General features: G+C 36.7%; 1 pseudogene across 1 annotated transcript in view; it reads right to left on the bottom strand.

Moving 5' to 3' along the window:
- Nucleotides 1–25886, bottom strand: part of LOC149541212 (nuclear transcription factor Y subunit A-1-like) — a 125687-nt pseudogene that overhangs the window by 32786 nt on the left and 67015 nt on the right. The window contains exons 3-4 of the transcript XR_016356494.1: nt 25100–25221; nt 24833–24922 (exon numbers count right to left, since the gene is read on the bottom strand). The product of XR_016356494.1 is annotated as a nuclear transcription factor Y subunit A-1-like (transcript). The remainder of the gene's footprint in view (nt 1–24832; nt 24923–25099; nt 25222–25886) is intronic.

The raw sequence follows: 25886 nt of genomic DNA, 5'->3' as shown, positions 1-25886 counted from the left end.
TAGAAGCGTTCTTAAGACTCAAATTTGTACATCAAGACTACTGACAGTGACATCATCCTTCTGCTCATTTGTGTGGATAATTTAATCATCACTAGCAGTTCGCCATCTTTGATTCAGAGAACCAAACAAAGTTTATGTCATTCTTTTGATATGTTTGACCTTGGGCTCACACATTATTGCCTAGGTGTTGAGGTTTGAAGGCACTCTTCTAGTATATTCATTTCTCAATCCAAATATGTCAGGGCTTTGTTACACAAATTTTGTATGCAGGCTATGTTCCCCTAAGTTTCCGGGATGGGGACAGCAGGACAAGTTTCCAGGACGGCAAATTCTTTTGGCGATTTTGGGGATGGAGGGGTGGGGGAGATGGCAAACGGGGACTGCTACATATATAGGGAAAATTTAAAATATAAACAGAAAATTGCAAATATACATGTCATTCATATGAAACTAAGCACAAAGCATGGTATTTAAACATTATAGAACCTTAACATACACCATTTGAATGCCATCTAGGAAATTATAACCAATTTCAGTACTTAATTGTCAATATGCATATCAATATGTGAACAAAAATATTTAAATATAAGTTTAGCAGTGAACAATATCATAAAAATCTGGAAATCTAAATATGCCCAAAGGCTAGAGGGTTGTCATAAAATTTCATCATCATGATCAAGTTCAACATAGAAAACAAAATATAGAAAAATGAAGTAGATTGCTGCTCAAGCTCTTGGAAGTAAAAAAATCACCTCTTCTTGAAAAATGAAAATCCCAGCCAACTACGACACACTCCAACTTCACAGGCAAAACCAAACAAATGATAATACAACTACAATGTGATCTTTCTTGACCTTTTAGGGCATTTGGAGAGGCAGAGCCGACTGGATGACCAAGTAAGGACAAACAAAATAAAGCTTTTTGCTTCTTCTTTTTTTAAATAAGCTTCACAAAAAATGGGGACGGTTGGTTGTCCCTAGTACGGTTAAAAGACTTCTGGACATCCCCTTTCCGTACAGACCAGAAGTACTCGAGTTTCGAAGACGTCCCCTAGTGATTTGCAAATTTTGGGGACAGCTAGGGAATGTCCCCATCTCAAAGACATGCGTTTTTTTGCCAGGGATGCATCCCCAGGGTACATAGTATGCAAGATTGCAAGCCTGCACCTACACCCAAGGAGAAAGGTCTCAAGTTATCAGCCAAGTTTGATTCTCCTCCCGTTGATGATACTACATACAGGCAACTAGCAGGCAACCTCATCTACCTTTCTACTACTAGACCTGATATCAACTTGTTAGCTACATCTAACGCTTTATGACAGTTCCCAAGGCTGATCATTGGATGGAAGCAAAGCGAGTGCTTCATTATTTGAAGGGCACTACAAATTATGGACTTCTTTACTCTCGGAGTTCTAATCCTAGATTCATTGGGTTCACAGATTCAAATTGGGCAAGCTCTCTTGACGATAAAAAGTCAACTTCTAGATATGTGTTTAGTTTAGAATCCCGTGTCGTCACATGGACTAGTAAGAAGAAGCAGGCAGCTTCTCTCTCCTCCGCAGAGGTTGAATACAAAGGGACTATTAAGGCAGATTGTGAAGTTGTTTGGCTTCATCAGATGCTTGGGGATATGCAGATGGTACCAGCATGACCGACCACTTTGTTTGTTGATAACGAAGGCGTTATCAAATTAGTATGGAATCTAGTCTTTCATGAATGAACCAAGAATGTGGATGTTCACTGTCACTACATACGATAGCTGGTTGAAGACGGGACAATAGACTTGCAATATGTTCCTACAACGGATCAAACTGCAGACATTCTCACCAAGCCTCTTGGTCTTGATAACTTTGTCAAGTTCAGAGGACAGCTTGGTGTCATGGATAGATTAACCATTAAGGGAGGATATTAAAATAATAGATAGCTTCTATTATTATCTATTATTATTTAATGGTTATCTATTTGTAATCTATTGTAAATATTACAATGTTTCTAATATTTAGTTAGCATGTAATTATACATTAGTTTTCTATTAGCTAGAATAGAATGTTTATATTCTTTACGATCATTTCCTAAGGAAACATTGTTCATTCTTTTGTATATATTGACTTCTCGATCTTTGCTAATATTTAGAAAAAATTTACCAATTACTTCGTAATACATCCCGCCTTGACCACCCATGAATTTGATGTTGACGACAATGGGATGATCCATCACCAACTTCAGTGTGCTAAACCTATGGAGAACTTGCAAATTTCGTGGCCATGTTGTACCTTTCCTTGCTTTTAATGTTGAAAGTCGTGAAAGTTACTATTTATGGATATCTAGGAAAGAGAACTTGCTTGTGGATTGCTCATGGTCATAATGAATTGCCCCAACTATTAATTTTACACGATGATTGTCCTAAACCCTAAACCATGAATTTTCCAAATTGAGAACCATCACCCGACCTTGTTACTTTTGAACATCCTAAGACACAATATTTGGTTGAGTGTGTATATAGCTCTTTTCCGTGTTGCAAATTTAAGCGTCTTGTACATAGTTAGAGTAGGTTGTCTAGAGCCATTTGGCTAAAGGGGGTGAATACAGATTTGCTTTCAGTTATTTTAGTTTAGGTGCTTTTGAAGTCAAGTGATCAATTTACCTTGGTCACTTGACTTAAGCTTTTTAAGTATCTCTCGTCTTAGTTTTAGAATTAGTTGTTTATTTTCTTTAGAGAATTTGGTCACAGGTTTCGCTTGAGTCATTTGACTCAAGTACTTTAATGATAGTTGCTAAGTTTTCTTTAGTTAAGGTGCCTACTTTGGTTAGTTTAGTTTGATGGATCCCAATTTGTGAGAAAGGTGATGTGTCATACAACACACTTTGACATCCACCCCGTAGATTTTTCTATTTATTTTTTTAATATCTCTTGCGAGGATACCTTGAACTAGAAATTGTTCTTAATAGCTGATCCATCGAAAAGGATTTGTAATAAATTTGGATTGAATTCATTCATTGCGTCTAAGGCACCTGAGTCTTTCAATTCTAACATTTTACTCACACTTAATTACTCTGAGTTCTTTAGGAGTTTTTGAAGTAAAGTTAGGATTAGTGAAAATCAAACACCTGCCTAAGTTCCATTGTTGTTTTTCCAAACCCTTTATGATCCTAACTGCTTGCAAGCCAAACAAAAGATTGAGAAAAAAAAAGCATCATCAAAAGAAAAGGAATATAAAAGAAAGAATGCAAAAAGAAAAAAGAATGAAAATGTTAAAAATGAAGCAATTTGGCTTTGGGTGTGCAAAAATTTCTATTGATGCTACTTAATAAAAATCACTAAAGGTAGAGCAATATTCATGGTTTACCATAGGGATAACCTCATTGGGGCTATGGATGCCTAACTAGCACGAGGCTCTATCTAAGATCTCTTGGAGTAAAGATATCAAAAATAGCTAAAGTCCAGTGGATGTAAGAAGCTTTCTAGGTTCTTGTCGAGCGAAGAATAAATCACTTGTACACGTGTGTAACTGGGGATTAAGGTTCTTAGCTCAATTTGTGGTTCCTCCCATTTCGAGTACATTTCCTAGTCAATGGATAGGTGAAAGGGGATTAATTGAAGGTTCTTGATCCAACTAAGTTCTATCCTTGAAAGTTCAGGAACATTTCTTTGAGTGGGTGATAGATGTTGTGAGGTTTTCACACCATCGCCCCATTGCAAATGGGGACCCCCTCTTTCTACTAATATGTTTAGAACCTGGATAGTAGAGCAATTTTGGCAAGAATTCAAGAATTTCACTAGCCTTTCAAAAAGTCAACTTGTTAAAATTGGGAAAATTTGGCAAAGTATGAAAAAAGTGAAAAATGGTAAATTTTGGTTGTGTCAAAAGAAAATGGGAAAAAATGGTAAAATTTGACAAAGTGTAAAAATTGAGAAATTAAAAATAAAATTGAGCCAAAAATACAAAAAATTGCCCAAGTGCATGGTGGTTTCCACTTCACTTTACATGTGTCTTCCTAAGTGCATGATGATTTCCACTTCACTTTGCATGCACTCGCCTAAGTCACCATTGATTTATACTGCATATTGGTTGCACCTTGCCTAAGTCACTCTTGATTTCTACAAAAATATTTGTGTAATTTTGCCCAAGTTAATAATGGTTTTCACTTGACCTTTGATGGTTTTGCCTAGCTAGGTAGTGGTTCCCACTACAAGATTAATAAGTAATCAAAACCACAAAATCACCCTACCTCTCCTCAAGTTTAATATATGCTTTAAAATCTTAAAATTTATTAGGAGATTGTCCAACATGCTCAAATTTCAATGGTATGAATAACACCAAAAAAAATGGAAAGGGAGAAGATGGCAAAAATGCAAAAAATTAAAATAGGTTTTAAATTGAGGGAGTTGTTTTGTAGCTTCTGTCAGATTAATCCTATGAGACTGAACTATTGGAGATATATATATATATATATATATATATAATACTATTAGGAGAAATTAATATAATAATGAAAAAAAGATATTATTTGTTTATACATATATAGTTACATAAACAATTGTTATTATATTAATCTCATTATAATGAATAGACATGTCTCATCACGTCCCATGAAGGTGAAGGGATGTATCTCTCGTTGCCTCATTCTCAATGTAAATGCCAAAGAGATTGTTGCATTTGAAACACAGAGAAATTGCAAAGAGTGCTATTACATTTGCAATTATCCCAAAATTTAACATGGTATCAAAGCCAAGTTGCAAATGTAAGAAGCATTGAGATCTATTCCTATCTGCATTCAAGCTAGTATATGTTGTGCAAATAAGTCAAAGATTACTTTAATAAAACCATACCAAGCCATCACAAAGTTCATATCCTTGTATTGGCGCTGAATGATATACACCATATTGTTATTGAAATGGTTAATATTTGAGTCAATAAAGCAGTGCATATTCAAACACAAGCAGATATTTCATAGTGGATCCGAAGATACATTTCAAAAACAGAGATGGAGGTTTACAGTCATGGGAGACATCTTCCATGGATCGTGCACTGTATGATTGCAACAAAGGCTTGACTAAAAACTAGCTTGGAGATTGTTGTCATCCATAAAAATTGTGTTCGATTGAGACTGCTGAGATAACCACGCACCTCACCCTAAAGCATCTCCACTATCTCAGCAGAAATGGTCTGGACTATTGCACGTAAATTATTTGGCAAAATGCGAGAAGGAATGAAGTTGGCTCGATGGTAGAGTAAAATGTTGAAATGCAATTAACAGGAGTATAGTCAGAAATAATGACAAATGATAAACCTTTGCCAATATTTCCTCCACTCATGTCAATAAGACCATTGGGACCAGTTGTGGAATATGTGCAAAATGTGTTTTGCTAGAAAGATCTCAAAATGCATGAATAAATGAAGCAATTCCATCGCATCCCGAGATGGTCAATATAAATTTGAGTTCCAGCAAGTAACACAGGTCATTCATTCTTTAATCACGTGATTTCTTCTGCAACCTTCGTACATGTAGCAACTTCTATAGGACGCATTTAAACTTTATTGCAGAGATGTAGATTGATAATCTTTACTTTGCGAACAACCTCTTTACTCAAGTTTTTGTGTCTCAGACTGATAATAATTGCTTGAAATGATGTCAAATGTAATTCAAATACCTCCAAATGGTTACTAAGATGTCTACACAAAGAATTATAGTGCAATTGCAATTCTTTTATTGTTTTGAATGCATATAGATGTCTCACACAATGTAAATATGCACCTACAACAGCTAGACATTAATGCAAATATTTGGAATGCAAACTAAATATGATAGAGACAACTCTTGGCATTCAACTGCTTGAGACTCTAATGATAGTAGAATGTAGTGAGATTTTTTACAAATTGAAAACTCAAGCAAAAAGGTCATCATTCTTAGCTTACTATAGTGTATCTAATGTAACTACTAAATTGATATAAATGTGCAGATCTGCTTAAGAACAACTACTAATATAACTGAAGATGATGCCAACTACACGAGAAATAAACATGAAAAAACTTGCTGCAAACAAATGCCTGAAGCCCTTGATGATTTCCTTCAATCCACTCGAACTTTAACAGCAAATGATGAATTTGATAAACTTCAATGAAATACTTCAGCTGATGTACTGTAGTGTTTCATTGTTCACGCACTAATGTAGCAGCAAGATTGAAGCTTGAAATCTGATCAACAATGGCTACCAATGATAACCCATGGGTCTGCAATGAATAAGCAAAAACTATACGCACAAACCCTTGCGATTTTTTTCACAAATCTGCACAATGTTGACTCTTGAATGAAGCCAATCTGAAAGGCAAGCCTTTGGAAGATCTCTAACAACCTCGAGTATGCAAATCAATGAGAGTTTCGTTCTCAATGATCAAAGAAGTGCAGAAACCCTAAGGTTTCTTTCTCCAAGAGAGGAGCTCTCCACATGCACGAATAGAATGAATCAACAATACATTTTTTCATTTCCTTGATGCTTTCTAAATTCCTCTCCAATTAGGATGGTTTCTCTTGAGGCCTTTAAACTACTTGAAAATCATTAAATGCTTTTAAAATTATTCACTTAAGTCATTTAAATGACCAGGTTAACCATAAAGTTATATATTATCATTGTGATGCATTAAATGACTTTTAAGTCATTAAGTGGCGCCATTCACATAAAGTGAAAATATAGCATTATAACTGCACTTTATAATTTATTAATAAAAATTTAATCACTTTATTGATAATTAAAATAACATAGCTCCATAAATAATAATTATTTCTCAGTTCCGACTGAACCTAGGCGTTAACCATTGTGTCCAATTTACATCCAACCGCCTTACTAAAAATAGCAACAATCCCTCTCTATCAACCACTGAGTTACTATAAATAGTAAGTCCCTCAAAACCAAGCCAAAGACCTCTGAAAATCAAATGCCTCAAAAACATACGAAGGGCCTGAAGATGAAAAACACCAACAACTATCCACCGAAACCAAAAACTCCACAACAGCGTCCTTTAATCACCAGTATTAGCCCACAAGGACCCAATGATAGGCTAAATCCATTAACGCTTACACCTGCTCAAAATGGGGACATTACACATTTAAGGTTCTTCAAATTACAATGGTAAGCTCCCCTAAAAACTAAATTAAATTCTAGCCTATAACTCTAAGTAGAACTAAAAAATAAATCCTAGCCTATAACCATAAGTAGAACTATAAACTAAATCCTAGCCTATAAATTATATTATAGTATAAACATCCTAGACTATAACTGTAAGGAGAAGTCACAGGTATGCACTTTCAATGGAGGTTTTGATTTAAATGTATATTGCTGATTGACTACGTTTTTGCCCCAAAAGCAGGCATAAGGGTATTAGCAGTAAAGCCCTTTACAAAGACTTAAATAATATTAGCACTTATAAGCTTTTCATGGTAGCTTCAAGGAATCTAAACACTAAAATAATAATAATGTATTTCAAATGAATACCATTAATTCTAAAACAATTAATAAATAAAAACCTACTAATCAGCTCAAACCAATCCACAACAAATAATTGTTATGACAACAATTACTGAATGTAACTACTTGTAAAGAATAGAGATTTTCAGAACTAATGTGATTTTTTAAAAATTGAAGTGTCTTTGTCATGAAACTTTTTCAAATCCTTTAAAACATGCTGAACTTTTCCTAGAGACTCTAAAATTCATTGAATAAACATCAAACTAGTTAGTACCTTTCCTGTGGCACTTAATGACCTAAATCTGGGAACGTCAACCTTGGGAATACTTCAATTGATTCTCCCATTTTGAAAATACAGTGAACATCTTGGTGACATGGAACACTTGGACAACAACAAATAAATGTACTTCGGGGATTGTATAAAATATGCAGCATTGTCGAAAAATAACTCGTAGAATATAATCTTTGCCAAATTATCATCCATATTGACCTTGAAGATGTCTTGGTATATATGTTGTTCAAAGAGGCTGATATGTTGCCATAGACAACAAAATTTGGCAAATATTTGTCATGCCCTCTTTAGAGATAGGATCTAATAATAAATCATATGATAAAATTTATATATAAAACTATCTATCTATCTATCTATACATATATATATATATATATATATATATATATATAACATAATTAAATTTAGTTATGATAATGAAGGGTCAAAAGGTGTAAAATGAAAAGTTGTGACTCCCTCAAACATGAGATAAAAAAGGAAGCAGAGAACTTCATTTGAAAGTGGGGAAGAAAAATGAAGAGAGAAGGAAAGGTGTGAAGCAAGTGAACATTAATAGAAGAGCAAAAAAGAAATCAGAAGAAAATAAGGAACTCCTTCAAAAGGCAAAAGTTATGTAGGGTTGTAACTCTTCAAAAAGGTGACACGAATAATGAATTAATAAAGTGTTCTTATTTATGTCATGTGTTGTTTCATTTGCATGCACAAGAAGAATTCATGCCAAATTTGTTAAATAAAGATAAAAACATAAAAGAATATAGAAACAAGAGTGTTACGATTATGTCATGTTAGTGACATGTATTGTACAGGAATAATGAATTAATGATCTTATTTATATCATGGGTTGTTTCATTTGCATGCACAAGAATTCATGCCAAATTTGTTAACGAAAGATAAAATTAGAAATGAACATATAAATGAGAGTGAGGCTATTCAGAGGGCATTATCATTACAACAGCATGTCGAACAAAGGCGATGATTGAAGGGACTCGCAGAGGGACTACCAAAAAAGGCGGTAAAGGAAAATAAAATTGGGTCACAGAAGACAAGGTGTTTGGTAGAGAACGTCATAAGCAGTTTGATAGAGAGGAACACAAGGAGAAGTTTGGCACAGAGGAACATCGTCGAGTGTACGAAGGGGAGGATTTGATTGAAGAGACTAGAATCGGGTACAGAAACTTAACTCTCACCCCACACACAAAGGCGAGGAAAGCCTGAAGGAACAAGGGAGAAGAGGTGCGAGGGATACTAATGTAGACATAAGTGTCGAAGGGAAACAAGGGCATGAGAACCAAAGCAATCTATCTGGCTTGAATACTTCCAATTTGAGGATTCCAAGCTTAAGGACACCAACACCGGTCGTAACCAAAACCATTGTAATGTCACAAAAGCAAAAGCTGCCTAAGTTTACAAGCAATAGGAAAGAGGACCCATACAACACTGTAAAACATGTGAAACCATTTAGATTTTCAACGAAGTAATTTATAATGATGAATCGACGAAGTAGCTTCTAGTAACATTACACAAAACGGTCATGGAATGGAACTCCAATGTTGATCAAACAAAAATTTCTACATGGAGGAATCTCAAAAAGAGATTTGAAACTGAAATCTAACTACTTTGGGACAATAATGAGATTGTGGCTAAAATCTACAACATGAAGAAGGCGAAGGATGAAACCATCTAAGCTTACTACCGATGGCTAAAAGAGTTGGTAGGAAAGATGAAGAGTCAGTCAAGGGATGACCTGAAAATACAAGCCCTACAAAAGGACATGCTACGAATGATGAGAGAGTTCATAAAAAGGAAGGGTAACACTAGTCGAAACGAGGATGGCAAATTATGGTGTATGGAATGCAAGGAGGGGGGCCACATTAATGGCGCATGCCCGATGAAAATGTTTTGCAACATTTGCCGAATGATGGGAAATTTCACCAAGGAATGCCCATATGCTATGAAGATACAAAGCCAACAAGTTTTGTTGATACAAGAACCATCCAACTCAATAGCAATGGTGAACACAACTAACACACACTATGGCATCATCAAGTGGCTATTGGAAAAACCAATAGGGAGGAAGGAGCAACAATAATAATATCAATAAAAACAATAATAGTGGTTGGAGTTGCATTCAATATGATGCTAAAGGACGATCAATGATACAATATCACAAATGTAGCCAATGAGGACATTTTGCTAGAGACTACCCGAGGGAGGAAACAACAAAATTTCTTTGTAGATGGTGTGGTTTAGGGGACCACAAGGATGCAAATTGTCTGAAGTCTGGTGTAAGTTTGTTAAACATTGAAAAAGATGGTACAGAGGAAGGGGTGTTGGTAGTCACCCATGGCCAAGCAAAGAAGGCCACATACCTGCAAAGGGTACGGGAAGCAAAGCGAATATTAAGGAAGAAATGATGGCCGAGAGGAGGGAGACACATGGCATGGCAAGTACTTCACTAAGGAGTCAAGCCAAGGAAAACATACTAAGGCAAATGACGCAAACAAAAATTCTAGTGAAAATTAAAGACATTGAAACCATGCCACAATTACGGACAGCTCTACTAAATATGATACTAGTCCCAAAAGTGCCAAACCATGTTGACTATATGGAAGACTTCGTTGGGTCTTTAGGGGACCCAATGTTGTTGGCAATTAACACAAATAGACATCAGTGGTGGTTGAGATGGGCATCCTCAGCACCATCATGATGGACACCATCGATGATGGAGGGTCAGTGTCAATGTACTACCCAAGGAGACATGGGAGAGGTTGGGACAACTTACATTGTGGTCGCCAACTTTTCAACTTGTGGGCACAGACCAACATGGCATTAAGCCTATCAGGACACTAATGGCGCAGAGTGATGATTGGGACTCAACCATACATTTAAGATTTTGTGGTAACCCTGCTTAAGAGAAGGGTATGATGCCATTCTCCGAAGAAGCTAGTTGGTGCAAGTGAAGGTGAATCACGATTAGAAGAGGAACACCCTATCAATAGAGAGGAGTGGCAAGAAATTCATAATTGACTTAAAGACACAAATGGTGAGTGAGGACTTGGAGTCTTCATCCGATGTCAGAATCCAAAGAAGGAATGGATGAGGGCAAGTAACGCATGGAGCCCAATGAGGAAGGCATTCTAGAGCGAGAGAGATGCTCTGAAAATGACTTTGACTTAATGAACAGACTATTCCATTGGCAGATGGAGAATGAACTATTCCAATGTAACATGCTCCAGGTGGAAGAAGGGACAGAGGACTTGTTCCCACCCGACTACAAATAATATAAGGAGGGTGAGGGTCGGGTAAGCAAAACTCCACCAAACCAGTTTGACAAAGAGAAACTAACCAAATATGAGGAGCCCTCACTAAAAACTGCAAACCTGAGATGAGACTAATCCCATAAACATCCTAGTGGGGGATGATTGGAACCATGTTTTGAAGGCAACTGCATTCAAAAAAAATGTAGGATATAAGGATGTTTTTGCCTGGATTATAAGGATTTGAAAGGTGTGCCACCAAAATTATGTGTCCATCCTATTTTGTTGATGCCAGGACCAATATCTGTACAGAAGCGACTGAACAGAATGAACAAGAATTACGTTGCACAAGTCAATGAAGAAATAGAATGCATGTTGGATACAGGCTTCATCTTTCGAGTAAAAACAAGCAAACGGGTGTCCCTCATTGTTATTTCCTTTAAGCAAGAGGCAACCCCAATCCGAATATATGTGGACTTTGTGTGATTAAACACGGTCACCATAAAAGATAGATTGTAAATACCTTTTACAAATAGCATCCTGGAGAAGGTAGCAAGGCATGAAATCTACTCCTTCATGGATGGATTTTTTGGGTACAACTAGATATCCATCGACAATATGACCTTTGTGGTGGAGGATGGGATGTACGCCTTTAATCGGATGCCATTCAGACTCTATAATGCTCCAGCAACATTTCAGAGGAAAATTTTGCACATCTTAAACTAAAATGTCCTTCATGAATTTTAGAGCCTTCTTGGATGACTGGTCCATTTTCATTGCAGAGAACACACATCTGGTAACCCTTTAGGAATGCACAGAGAGTTGTAGATGGGCAAGACTTGCACTCAACCCCAAGAAGTGCATGTTTACGGTGCCTCAGAGGAAAGTTGCTTGGCCACATTGTGTGCAAAGCCAAATTGAAGACAAGCCCTAACAAAGTAAGGGTGATCATGGAAATGGAACCACCCCATAAATTACTAGAGTTGAGTCATTTCTTGAACACATTGGATATTGTAGAAGATTCATCAAAAAAATTGCTTGTGTCCTATGCAATGGATAAGTTGCTAAGAAGGGTGAGCCCTACACTTGGGAAGCAAAGCAAGTGGAAGCATTTGAGGAGTTTAAGACAAGGTTAGTAGGTGTGCCCATTCTTGAATTAGGATAAAGAGTTTCATGTACACATCAATGCTCCAATTTTGCAATAGGAACTACACTAGCACAAGTTGGTGACCATGGGTTGGACCACCCGATATGCCTCGCCAACAGGTTATTCTCAAAGGCAAAGAAAAATTACAGTACAATAGAAAGGGAAGCCTTGGGGATGTTGTACGTGTTGCCCTACTTTTGCTTCTTCTTTTTTGTTGGCAAAAGTGAGTTCTACGTGGTTTAGTTGAAGTCAGTTTTGGTTCCCGTGAATGTTTGAGTCTAAGTCTAGATCCCTAAAGGCTAGGCAGTCTTTATCGGATTTTCCCAAAATGCCTTCTCTGTTTTCAAAGACGGGCGGATTGTTGTTGTTGTCTTGTAATTTATGGGGTAGGTATAGTACTCGATATGATAAAGATCATTTTTCACTCATTATAGATGAATCATACTCACTGCTTCATTCCCACGCTCTTGAAAGTTCTATAAAAATGAAAAATCACGTCTTTACAACACTAGCAATGTGAAAATCTATCACTATGATTTCAGCAAGAATTGGCGGTCGGGTGAAGCCACTTCATGTCATCAATGGCCAATAAAATAAGACATTGGGGAAAAATCTCATGTTGCCTTCTCCTCAACGGGTTTCCAACCCACGAAGGTGACTTTTCGTAGGAGCTCAATTGAAGACGCATATGGCTTAAAGATATTCAAAAGTCACGGATTCTTAAGTAAATTGATGTTTGAATCTGAGATCAGACTCCCAAGCATAATCTAGTTTCACTAGCACTCAAGTATGGAGTCTTGGCGGAAAACCTCGGTTTGTCTTCTCCTCGACAGGTTTTCGACCCATAAAGATGATTTTCTGCAAAATAGATAAAAGTGAAAGGCAAGATGCTAAGTGACATCTGAGTGGATCAATATACCTTAATTAAACATGCTAAACAATCATAAATGCATTTATCAAAGATTCAACCAATAAGGAAGCGTTGGCAAAAAAATGGAAAATGCCTTCTCCTCGACGAGCTTTTAACCCATGAAGGCAATTTTCCGACTATACAAAGAAATCAAGTTAACGGGAAAAATTTGGCTCCAATGTTGAATCTAGTACATGATAGGATGATATTGGAACGAAATGAACTATTTCAGAAAGATGTGATCAGGATCTCTCTTAGCGGCTTTTCATCAACGGAGTACTCCAGGGGCAATTTTCCAAAACTAAAAGGAAAATGGAAAAGTAAATAACGGGATAATATAAAGTTACCGTTACAACCAACGAAACGGTGAAAAGATTTTTAAATATTCGTTGAACCTTTGCATTTACTTTTAATGGGTATTTCCTTAAATTATCACTCGTGTAGCGCAAGTTATGAAGTTTAACGGATGAATCAAGGTCCTTATATAAAAACACACAGACAGTTGAATAAGTTACTTTGTTTCCTTGACTCCTCATTTTTATCAGTGCACATAGCTTTTGAAAGCCAATAATTGTAGAAGTCTATTGTCTTATTTGCCTTTGATTCAAAATCCTATTTGTAAGCTAAGGCCACTAAGTTCACGGGTTTTGACGGTTTGACTGGGATCAAGTCTCAACTGGAAGACTTTATAGACATGTCCCTCTGTTTCTATGATATGGCGGACTTTGAAAAGAGGGTAAAGGCAAAATGCATCCATCCTTTCACTGAGAAGCTTCGAGAATGTGGTTTGGTTGAAGTCATTGGTTTCTCGGTTGCAGTTCAAGCCCTAGAGCTCATTTATGAATGTGTCCACCATTACAATCCAAAAACAATGCAGATAGTTCTACCTGATGATACCATGTTGATTTTGATTAACAAACAAACGGTGGTGAATTGCATTTGTGTGCCAAAATGGGAGGAGTTTTCTGACCTAACTGTAAGCGAGGCCATTTCGAAATTCTCTGCAAAGAAGATGATCTGGAGGAAGGAGATCATGCGGACATGGTTCCAAAAGCCACGAAGCGACGAGCAAAGTCCCCAAAACCTTGTTCGGATCCAACCTCAAACTCGAGATAATAGACATTTTGGTTCTTTTGGACAAATTGAGAGGTGAGACCGAAGGCCTAAATTTTGTTGAACAATACTTCTTTTTGGTTCAAGTTATATGTTCGTATACGGAGTATATTGATTGGGTGCAAGAGGTAAGTGACATTTTGTCCAATGCCCTCCAAGCGACCAAGTTTTACAATTCATTCTATATGTCTTCTTTCCTGATATATATGCTCGCGTCTTTGCAATTATGGCCTGGCCTCCCATGTCTGGATGATTTACCAAACGATGTTAAGTCATATGAATTTTATCTGTGCCTTCAAATACAGAATAGCTACGCAGAATATGTAAGAATGAATGACGCATTTACTATGAGAATTTGCAAGGAATTGCAAGGGTGCCCACAAAGGAGATTCTCCCCTGAAGCTATGGCCACCATCAGTCAATTTGGTTGTGGTTATTTTATCCAATTTTCATCTTCTTCTTACCTGTGTCTTGCAACCTTCAACAATTCTCCTCTGAAGCTGCCAAGAAATCCAAATGACATTATAGTGTTAATTGAGATCATCCAACAAGCTTTGCAGGTGAATGTCCTGAGCAGGAGTCTGAGGAAGAAAGGGTATGAGTTCCCTATGAAGGTCGGAGCATTCAGTTGCGACACTCGGTCTAATGCTAAAAATATACTAAAGATTTTCAAGGAAAGTACAAGTTGGATATGTATGAGGTCTTGAGACCTATGTTCAATCCCAATGGATACGCTAAAGATGTCTTGCAAATTGGGAGTGTAATAAAGCATGTCAACACAATTGAAGACTATTGGGCTGACTACAAAGATGAATTTGAAAGCCGTGATCGTGCTTTTGCAAGGTTGATAGTAGATCAAATTAAGCTATACAAAGTGAACATAGATGTGGAGGGGGTTGAAGATGATGGTCAGAAAACAACACGACTTACTTGACCAAATTAAGAAATACCCCTATAAGCTCTGAACCGATCGAAGAGGTCGTAGAGGACCTGGACGTGATGATGGCAAGAATCTACAAGAAGATCAGGAAGTGGGTCGAGTGAACCATGGCGCAACGAAGAAGCAAAGGTGCATCCGCTCAACCTTCCCCAGATGTAGCAGCAACATCATCTTCCCCTAGCCGCGCGTCAAGCAGAATTCCATCTCTTGCTCAAGGACCTGCTCAACCAACCGGTGGAGGTGATCAGCCTCCTAATAAGAACATCCCATTAGAAAAATCTTGTCAATATGGTTCAGTACCTGTGATCAAGATAGAGGCAGAAGCTGAAAAGAAGGCAAAAGAACCAAAGGACACTACAGTTCTAGTGACTCTGCAATCCCAAAGCAGCCTAATCTCATCTACAAGAGCGACACTACTCTTACCAAGTAGTCCTCATATACAAGTGGTTGAGCTTGGAGATGGCGGGAGCAGCGAAAGTGAATCCACAGAGTCGGATGAAGCGGTGAAGAGAACATCCAAAGCAAGGAAGATTAGGGAGGCTTCGAAATTAATTTCCCCTGTTCTAGGAAATCATTTCTCCTCATCTTCGAAGGTCTTGACACCCGTTAGGAGAAAGATGTTTAGTGTGGATACACTAGGAGCTCCATCCAAAGTAATCGGCACCGAATCATGGCTCGAAAACACTTTGGACAAGAAGAGGAAGAGGATAGAAGATGGGGCTTTTAACAAAGAGACTTTATCTTTGGCCATCCACTTTGGGTCGACATTAAGCAAAGTGAAGAAGCCGAAGACTTTGTCTATCCTCGGCCGAGACCTGGACACGAGAGACCTCTCTATGGAGATCGCTGAACCCACCAAAGAAGGTAGCATCAAGGATCTACAGTCGACTTCGAATTATAGTCTCTGGGTCTAGGAGAGGTTAGGCATGACACCAAAGTGGGCTTATGGAAAGCAACTACCAAAGTGATAGAAGAACTTGAAGACCTCAAGCTTGCCAAGGTCAAGTTGAAGGCGGAGATCCATGAGCTCAATTGCTTCATCAGGCAATTAGTTGCCCCGTTAGCAAGCATTTTGGGTGTACCACCTACCAATGATCCGACAGCTATAGATATTCAAGCCATTATCTCTTAACTGCAAGAGGACAAACATTTTGGGCAAATTGGCAGAAGTTGGAGTGAAAACCTTAAGTCTGAAGGACTTGTAGTTATAGAACAACTTGGCAATACAGTGTTGAGGCTCGAGATAGAAAAGGATAACATCCTAGCTAACCAGACAACTCTATTAGCAGAAAAGGCAAAATGTGAAGATTGTGTCTCTCTCCTACATATGATCATCCAAATGAAGACCAAAGAAGCAGTTGAAGTGAAATTTTTTTATAGAAAGGAGACGAGCCTTTGTTTGAATGGCAACAGAGCTTGCAATTCAAAGCTGACATGATCTCTTCAGCAGAAGAAGGACTGCAGAAGACAGAAGGCAAAGTTAAAGAGGGGCAAGATAAGAATTACGAGTTGTTGAAAGGCCTACACACTAAATCCCAAACAAGTGGACAAGGAAAAGTAGGAGTCGTCGTTATGCAAAAGGCTTTCTCCGGCTACTTAGATAAATTATCAGAGAGATCTTCTAGCCATCAAGACAAAATGTCAAATCTCCAACAGCTCAGCGGATGCGTACACGTAGCAACAGAAGAAATGCAAGAGCGGTTGAGCGCAATCAAAGACTTGGCTAGAGAACACTCCAAGTGGCTTATTAGATACACCAACACCATGTCAACAAACACAAGGAGCTCATTCCAATCATCATTGTTGCCAAGGCCTATAAAGCGAAACTGGAAAAGGGAAAGAAAGAGAAATGATTTTGCTCTCACTCTTTCGTATTCTGATATGAAATTGTAACTAATAATTGGCTTCTTGCCATTTGTCATTTTTGAGAAGATGAACCAATTCAATTTCTTTTTGTAATGGTTCATCACGGAATTCCATATGTACTCAATTGAAAATTAATGAAAGGGTCGGCTAAATTTTGGTGTGAAATGCTTCAGATTGCAGAGACAACTTGAATGTGTTTCGTATCAATTATTTACTGTTCCATTGCATGTCTTAGTTAGAAACATCTCTTTAAGTTGAATTAAACTAATGAACAAACAGAGCTTTATTCCCCTATTTTAATACAACAAACTGAAGATAATCGTAGTATTGTTAGAGGTTAAAAGAGACTTTTTCAAGTATTATTTCTTAAGTTAGTTTCTTACGTTTTAGATTTAAAATCATTCTATTAAGCATCTTATTCATATAAATAGAATTCACTATTGCATCACCAGATTTTGCGAGTTCATAAGATGTGTGGATTCACAGATTTGGTTAGTATTAAGACCCAGATTCTAGCTTGAGTTAGTTCCTATCTAGGCCTAACTTGGTTTTCCTCTCCTGTTCTCTAGTCAAGAACAAACCCCATCTCAAAATTAGATACAAACAAATTCATTGCAAATCACAAACTCAAAGGGAGTTGTACCTATAAATTCAGAGGGAAATTAGTTGCTTAGTTACGTTTCCCAACTGTTGTAATCAGTCATTGTTCATAGATATTGGGCATTTAAAGAGATAATTGACAAGAAATAATCTATTTATCAACAGTACGTTGTGAGAAAATTCCAGCACTACTTGTTGGCTACTCCGTTTACATTTTATGTGGATCACTAGACATTCACGTGCTTGATGACCAAGCTGATTATTCAAGGAAGAGTGAGAAAATGGGTTGCTCTTGTTGCAAGAATTCACGTTCCCAATCATAGTGTGACCAGGGAAAAGCCATTTGATTGCAGATCAACTTTCCCGTTTCAAATTTGAAGAACCACCAAGAGAGAACAATGATTTTCCTGATGCCTACCTCTTCCATATTGCAATCCTATCGGCTTGGTATACACGCATTAGGGAATACCTCTCTATAGCCCAATTCCTAAGAGATATGCTACCGAGTGAAAGACAAAATCTCGTCCTAAGGAGCGGAACCTTCCAACTAATCAACGAGTTTCTTTACAAGATGGGACCAAATCAGGTGCTCCAACAATGTGTAATGGAGGAAGAGTTTCCAACTGTCCTAAGGGAGGATCACGAGGATCTAGCAGGAGGGCACATGGGATCGAACATGATTACACAAAAGGTCCTGCTTGCAAGACTGTAGTGACCCACATTGTACAACAATCCCAGAAAATGGGTTGTCAGGTGCGACACCTGCTAAAGGGTTGGGAGACTGTTGAAAATAGACTTCATGCCACTAAACCCCTCTCACGCACAGGAATAATTCGACTGATAGGGACTAGATTTTGTCGGACCACTAAAAGAAAGCAAAGCACGAGGGTGCAAATATATTGCCTTGGCGAATAAATACCTGACCAAGTGGGTCAAAGCATGGGCCCTGCTGGACAACTCAACCATGAGCACAACAAGGTTTACTTATTAGCAATTAATCACAAGGTATGGCATCCCAATCCAACTGGCAACAATATTTGGCTTGACAATGATGGTCCAAAATTCCATGATTTTCCTCCAAACCCTATGTTTGTGAGAGTTACAGGGCAGCTGAGAAAAACTTGTTTATTACTTATCTTCCCTGCATCTTCAGGACTCAAAACCAAAAGCAAAGCAAAGCTAGAACAAAGCACTTTCAATATCTATACATTAACCTTACCTGTCAATCCAATTACACACCAAATGAATAGGATTTTGCATGCAATTTCAAAGAATTATATTTTTTATTGCTCCAAACTCCTCAACAATTCATCAACCACCATCCTCAGACCATTACAGGTCTATTTCAAACCTTTTCCAATGGTTCCCAACCAATTTTAGAAGTTACATGATGGTTTGCAACTTTTTGCAACCATGCATTAAAAGTTGTCATGATACCTTTTGAGCAACTTTGCCTTCTACCCATTCTAGGACCTTGACCACTTGACATTTGAGTTAGAGAACATTAAAATGACTTAAAGAAATAGCCTAAGGGTTGTCTCATATGTTTGACCCCTTTGGCCTCAAAATACATCAAACTCCCTAAAAGGTCCTAAATGCACATTTCATGTCAACTTTGGCTTACAAATTTGATTACACATTACAACTTGGATCCAATTCGATTTTGGAACCTTATTACAATCCTACTACCCTACTCGAATCTCCCATGCATTAATTTGTCTTCATGATCTGAGGGTGCTCCTGCACCAACACTTCTTGCAGATCAACATACCAAGCACAAAGTTCACTCTTTTTGGCCTTATGAAGTGTAGTATTTAGTATTTCAAGTGTTATAGATAGCCAAGTCGGTGAATAGTTAAGGCATTGACTTCTAACATAGTATATCACAACTTAAAAGTCCAAAAGAATTAGAAAAATTGCAAGTTCACAGCCCTCATTTTTCGCATCTGCCCAAAACTCTCGTTCATAGTCTAATCTTATGGTAATAGGGTGACTAGTGAACTCATACATTTTTGTTCAATCCAAATCCAGTAAAACTACTAGTTGTTTATTCCATCATCTCCATTATAACTTTTAGTACATTTTGTAAATGAAAATGCTAATTGTCGTCATCAGTCCAATTTTGTTGAAATCCAACACCCCAATGTTTTTCTTTGTTAACTTACACATAGGCTTATTGATTTTCAATATCAATAATGTATCACTTTTGCACATTGGTTGTAATATTGGCACTTCATTACATCTAGAGTATAGGATCTATGGAGTCAATGAGTAGGTTAAAGGACCATTCGATCTCAAGTTAGCTCTACCTCAGAGATTGTGTGTATCACTTAGAAGGTAATTTGGTATAAATGAAAAAATTGTTCTACTTCTGATCTTCTCAATATCCTTGATAGAAAATTAGGCACTCACCTTGACACTCCCATAGATGTTGTAGCACAAGGACTGTACAACTATCCATTCACACAAATCTATGTACCAAGTTATCATGTTATGTATTCTACTTTTGTAAAGAGCTTATACTGATAAATCCAATTCATCTTTAAATTACACATTCTTTATTCTTGTCTACTTTGTTGCAATACTGCCATCTCTGCTGCTTTCAGTTCTGGTCTATTATTAGAATTGGTATCAATTTACAATTGCTACACTTCCATATCAATATGATAAATTTATCCAGCATGTTATGTGATGTTTGCACACAATAATTGGAACTGATACCAATATATGCTAGTAAGAGTAAGGTACCTAAAGCCATAAAAATTGGACATGGATGTAACCATCTTTTGAACATGCAAAGAAAAATTGCATATCCACCACTCCCCAACGCCCCACCCCCAAACACCCCCACCCCCCCCCCCCCCCCCCCGACACACACAAGAGATAAATCCACACAAAAGTTAGAATTCACGATTAAAACACTTTAAATAATAAAATCATAGCTTTGAAGAAAAATTAACTTACAAAAGTTTGTGTTGTGGACAAGGGTCAAATCAATATACAAACACGGATAAGAAAATATTGAAACTTTGAAATATAATGAAAAACGTCAAGCATGACCCAAAGAATGCAAAACAATTTTATATGCCTAAATAACATTTGAAAATTGAAACATCATTCATTTGAGGGAGTCACCGCCCACATTTTGATCAGGTAGAATTATTCAAATACAACAATTGGTATCAATTCATCTCTATTGGTCTGTTCCGTAATTACAATTGTTGTTAACTCGCAAATTGAAACCTTAAAAAGGAATCTCATCTCTATTGCTTACAGTTCTATATGACATTACAATTGGTACTAATTCATTATTCTCACACTTCCCTGTTAGCATAGCATATTTATCCAACACTCTATGTGATGTCCCTAAACTATTCTTCAAACCCAAATCAAAATATGATAGTGACAGGAAGGTATCTAAAGCTATGACAATGTGGATGTACTAATTTTTCAAACATCCAAAAAAATTGCGAAACCCTCCTGACAAGATAATTCAAAAAAAATCATGATTAAAATCCTTGAAAAGATGAAAGCATAGATTTGGAAAAGATTCTAGCTTAAAAAGTTTGTGCGGTGGACAATGCTCAAATCAATATAACATGCCAACATCGAGGAACTTCATATGCACTTGGGATTTCACGAACTTGTTTGTATCAGTGTATTAGCTGCAACAAAGTTATAACTAAGTTGCCACTTCAGATTCAAGTTCAGAGTCAAGTTCGAGACTCGAGTTTAAAATTCATTAATAAAATTGGGAGGTGGGTTTGGGTTCGTCCGTACAAAAACATATGTTTTATATATATATATATGTGTGTGTGTGCAACAACAACTAAGTTCATACACGACTATGCTAATAGTAAAGCAACATAGCAAAATACACCACCATATCTATGCTTCAACTCAATGATATATTAATTGCATCATTCAACCATACATATATCATGAAACGCTTGGTCACATGCATGGAACATATTTCCGGATAGTTTAAGAATGAAAGGAATGAGTAGAAGATAAGTGCAGTTTGATAAAATATTGTCATAGATGTCAAAAGTCAAAGGCACGAAGGAAGATACAGTGAATTATATAGCAAGCAATACACCATGGCATCAAAAGATACTTCAAGGATTGATGGGGTAGGAAACGAATAATATCATCTATCTTATAGAGAGAAGGAATAATGTTAAGAATGAATGCACTGTGAGATTTACTAAAACTGATACAAATACTATGACAGTGGCAGATAGTAAAATATAACATAACATAATTCAAGTACAACTATTGCTTACAAGTATTGAGAATCTTGTGATCATATAGATAGATACAATAATCAGTGATGGAATACGAAAGTGACAGGTGTATGATGGATCATAAAGCAATTTGAAAGCTGACCAAACTTCATATGCAGTGACTATCAAGAGTTCACGATAACCTGTTCTTGATAAAGAATACATTCAGTGACTCTGAAGAATGTGATGGCATCAAGAGCAGTTGAAAAGAATTGATAAGAGATCATATGTGAAGGATAGGAGCAAAGTCGCGATGATATCCTGAAGTATATTTGAGAAATATACTGAAACAATGCACACTTCACGATGATATTCAAAGCCCAAGATCTAATAAATATCTATCTGTTTGCATATGCAGGGGAGTAATGGGTAAAGAACATAGCATGCATGAACAGGAAAGGATGATGATTTAGCAAGCATATGAGTCCACGACAATTCAGAAACATCAAATAATTAGATTAAATACTATGTTAGAAAAAAAATACAATGAGATAACATGATATGCCCAGTAACAAGAAGATGATGATATGAAGTCAGAATTTTTAGAGAAAACATGAGGCTTCATTCGAACCATAAACAACTGGACATGAATATAGAACAAACGAAGTATGGTTAGCATATGGAAGTCTTTGAATAAAACAATACTCAGTAATCTCCGGTGAAGTGTATGGGTTCCGAATTGACCAAAAAAGAAAACTTATGAATTGCCAAGAACCATGTTAGCAGCGTTGCACAAAAATAATAAGGAAAAAAGTCAGGCCATCACTCAGAAAGATATAGTGATAAAGAATCCACTTCAGCACCAAGAACAATATTCACACAAACATTGCAGACAAAGATTTACGGCAGAAGTCAGTTCAATAAAACACTTGAAATATAATGAACCGTGATTACCTTTAAAATAAAGTCTTCAGCGGCAATGTTTATAACAGCAATTCAAAGATAAAAGGACATGCAGATGATGAATTTAGAATAAAATGAAAGTCTTAGCAATCATGATAAGTTTGAAGAACCAATAAATGAATAGAGATCATAAGACGACAACTTTATCGAGCAACAATTTAAACAGGGCAACTTCAGACCAAGACAAACAATGGAGATGGAAATTTATACATAATGATCAGACCACAAAGTTTGCACCATTAAAAATAATAATAATAAACTAAATCTGTAGTCTTGATATGGCCAAAAAGTGTGCTGCCGATAATTTCCAAGGAATATGTCATGCATGAAAGTATTGTGTGGAGACATCGTTTTAATTTGAAGAAATAAATCAATTCTAATATTCAGACAAGCAGCGATAAAGACATCAAGAGATTGGAGTTTCGAAACTATTACTTTCCATAAAAAGACTAAGGTTGAGATTTTCACTCTCACGTTGGGCTTAATAGTAATTTTGCTACAAATCTGGAATTACAGCTATGATGTAAGAAGACAATACTTGCGTATCAAATATAAGACAATACTCAATGTATCAAATATACATTAACAAGCAAATAGAAAGATTCGTTAAATATGTCAGAAGATATATATGAGACATAGGCAATTCCATTGTAGGTTTCGAGAGCCTTGAAAAACTGTTATTGATACATGGCAGGCAAGTTAATTTCTAAGTATTAAAATAGTTTAAACTAAAAATGCTGAGCGGTCATCATTAAAAGTTTAATGTGCCTCTTTGAAAAGTTACACCCTTTGAGTGAATGGAATATAAACAGAGGTTATTTTATTTTCGAAAAGTAGTGTGAAGTAGAAGATATAACCAGTGGACTTTAGTACAAGGGAGACAAAGAAAATATATATTCAGATTTACCAAATCTGATATATATGTGAATTGAAAGGATAAAGACTATATGTACAAAGGGCTTCCAATCAGCATAGAGATTATAGTATTGAATAAAATATGCGCATATGAAGAAGGATTTATAGAAGAACAGAAGTTTGTGAAAAGAAATTGTCCATCATCAGTTGAGTCAGCATTAGTGCAAAGCTGGAGAGAATTTTGTGTGCGGTGGGTTGGTGCTTCCAATAGGTCAGAGCCTGCAAAGTGTGGGAGTTGAAGCTTCGAGTGAGTGGGTGCTCATAGTAGGTCGAAGCCCACAAAACATTCTAAAAGAACAAAGTTTATATAAAAGCATTTATTTCGTGATTTTCTGCCACAATGAGTTTCCACGTTAAATCTTTGTGTCATTGTGTTCATATGCATAATTGTTGATTCCATCATTTGAAGTTAATTGTTTGGATAAAAGTTTTAAATTGGCAAATTTGTTATTATACTTATACAGCCCACCACATCCCCCCCCCGCCCCCCCACCCCCACCAATTTCTTAGTATAATCGTGTGCTCAACACAGTTATCTGAAACTTTATTTTGTATTGGTTAGATGATTTCTAACCAAGCTAGATCAAAAGTTAAGATTCAAACTTTAAGCCCTGATTTCAAAGATATCGTAGCTTTTCTAAATAAATTCCTCTAATCATCAATTTGGATTTCCAATATCAGCTTTCTTTTTCATTCACAAATGCACTAATGACATATAAACCATCCTTTTTGGCCTTTTCCGTTGTCAATTTTTAGGGTTGGGAGTCCAAATGGGACCAAATTCGGCCTGGGTTCGGCCGCTCGGCGGAAAAATCTTCCAAATTCTGTCTGTGTTTCTTTGACAGAGATTGCAGTGAGTTTGTGGTTCTGCAGACAAATTCGGGGCAAATTTGACAAGGACCAGACTTCATATAGAATCGAACCAGACTTTGAGGATTGCTGGAGAGAACCTAGTAACTTAGAGTTATAACATAAAATCCAAGGACACTGACGAGTCTCTCGTAGATTGAATATTTCATTGTTGACTATCACAATAAGAAGAATAACAACACTTAGATTCTCTGCACAATACATACTGGCCTGAAAGATATACCCCAAAATTGTTAAAGGAAGAGTTGCTGATGAAGAGAAATACTTACCATAGTCTGGCCTCCATAAGAAGTCAGAATACCCCCAGCAGTTAAAATACCCCCAAAGTAAGGATCTGCACATGGATATGCTGTGTGACCCTACAAAAATCAGAACGTATAGAAATTATTACTCTTGAACTTGGCATGCTCAACAAAGTTAAGCTGTGTGCCCAAGGAAAAATATCAATATCTAGAAAAGAAACGCTACAAGCATCACCAGTTCATTAAGAAATCACCAAATTGGTGGTTAAAATCCATGGATATTATAATCCTTACAATTGAATGACCAAGCTCCAATTGAGTATGTGGCACAAGGTATTCAGACGAAGCCAAATCAAGAATCGGTGTCACTGAATGCTGCTGATGTTGCTGATCATTCCCAGTGGTTCCATCATAACCTGGATAATATATCCCATTGAAACAGGGTGAATAAAATTTTGAACTCAATCGCCAAAGAAAAGTGTATTAATGGCACAGCGCTTATTACATGAAAGTTTGAAACCACCAAATGATCTCAAGGCATGAATAAGCAAATGAGACAGACATTTCAAAACAAAAAAACCTCATGACAGGAAAATTCAGGGAAATTGCAACTAATAAAATATTTGTACATCAACCAGACAAGTTTAATCCTTATAATCCTAGTCAACAAAAATATCAGGATGTGCAAGTTGACATTAATTCTCGTCTTCAAGGAGCTATAATCTGGCAATAAAGATGTAAACATGAGATAAACAAACCAAACTCATCATATAGAAATAGAAAACCATTTGTACATCAACCAGACAAGTTTAAACCTTATAATCCTAGTCAACAAAAATCTCAGGATATGCAAGTTGACATTTCTTGTCTTCAAGTAGCTATAATCTGGCAATAAAGATGTAAATATGAGATAAACAAACCAACTTCATCATATAGAAAAAGAAAACCATTTGAAATATGGATTTAGAAAAAATAAATTAGCCTATTAATTTAATTAAACAAAAAAAACATCTGCATAGGAGCTCAAATTAGTGCTAACATTTTAATTTGTCTATTTTGAGACAACTCAAACTAGAACAAT

Source organism: Cupressus sempervirens, chromosome 9, assembly GCF_028749045.1.
Source record: "Cupressus sempervirens isolate cs-2001-9-10 chromosome 9, ASM2874904v1, whole genome shotgun sequence".
NCBI lineage: Eukaryota > Viridiplantae > Streptophyta > Pinopsida > Cupressales > Cupressaceae > Cupressus > Cupressus sempervirens.
Note: the sequence above shows the minus strand (reverse complement) of the source record. Positions and strands in the feature narration are given on the sequence as shown.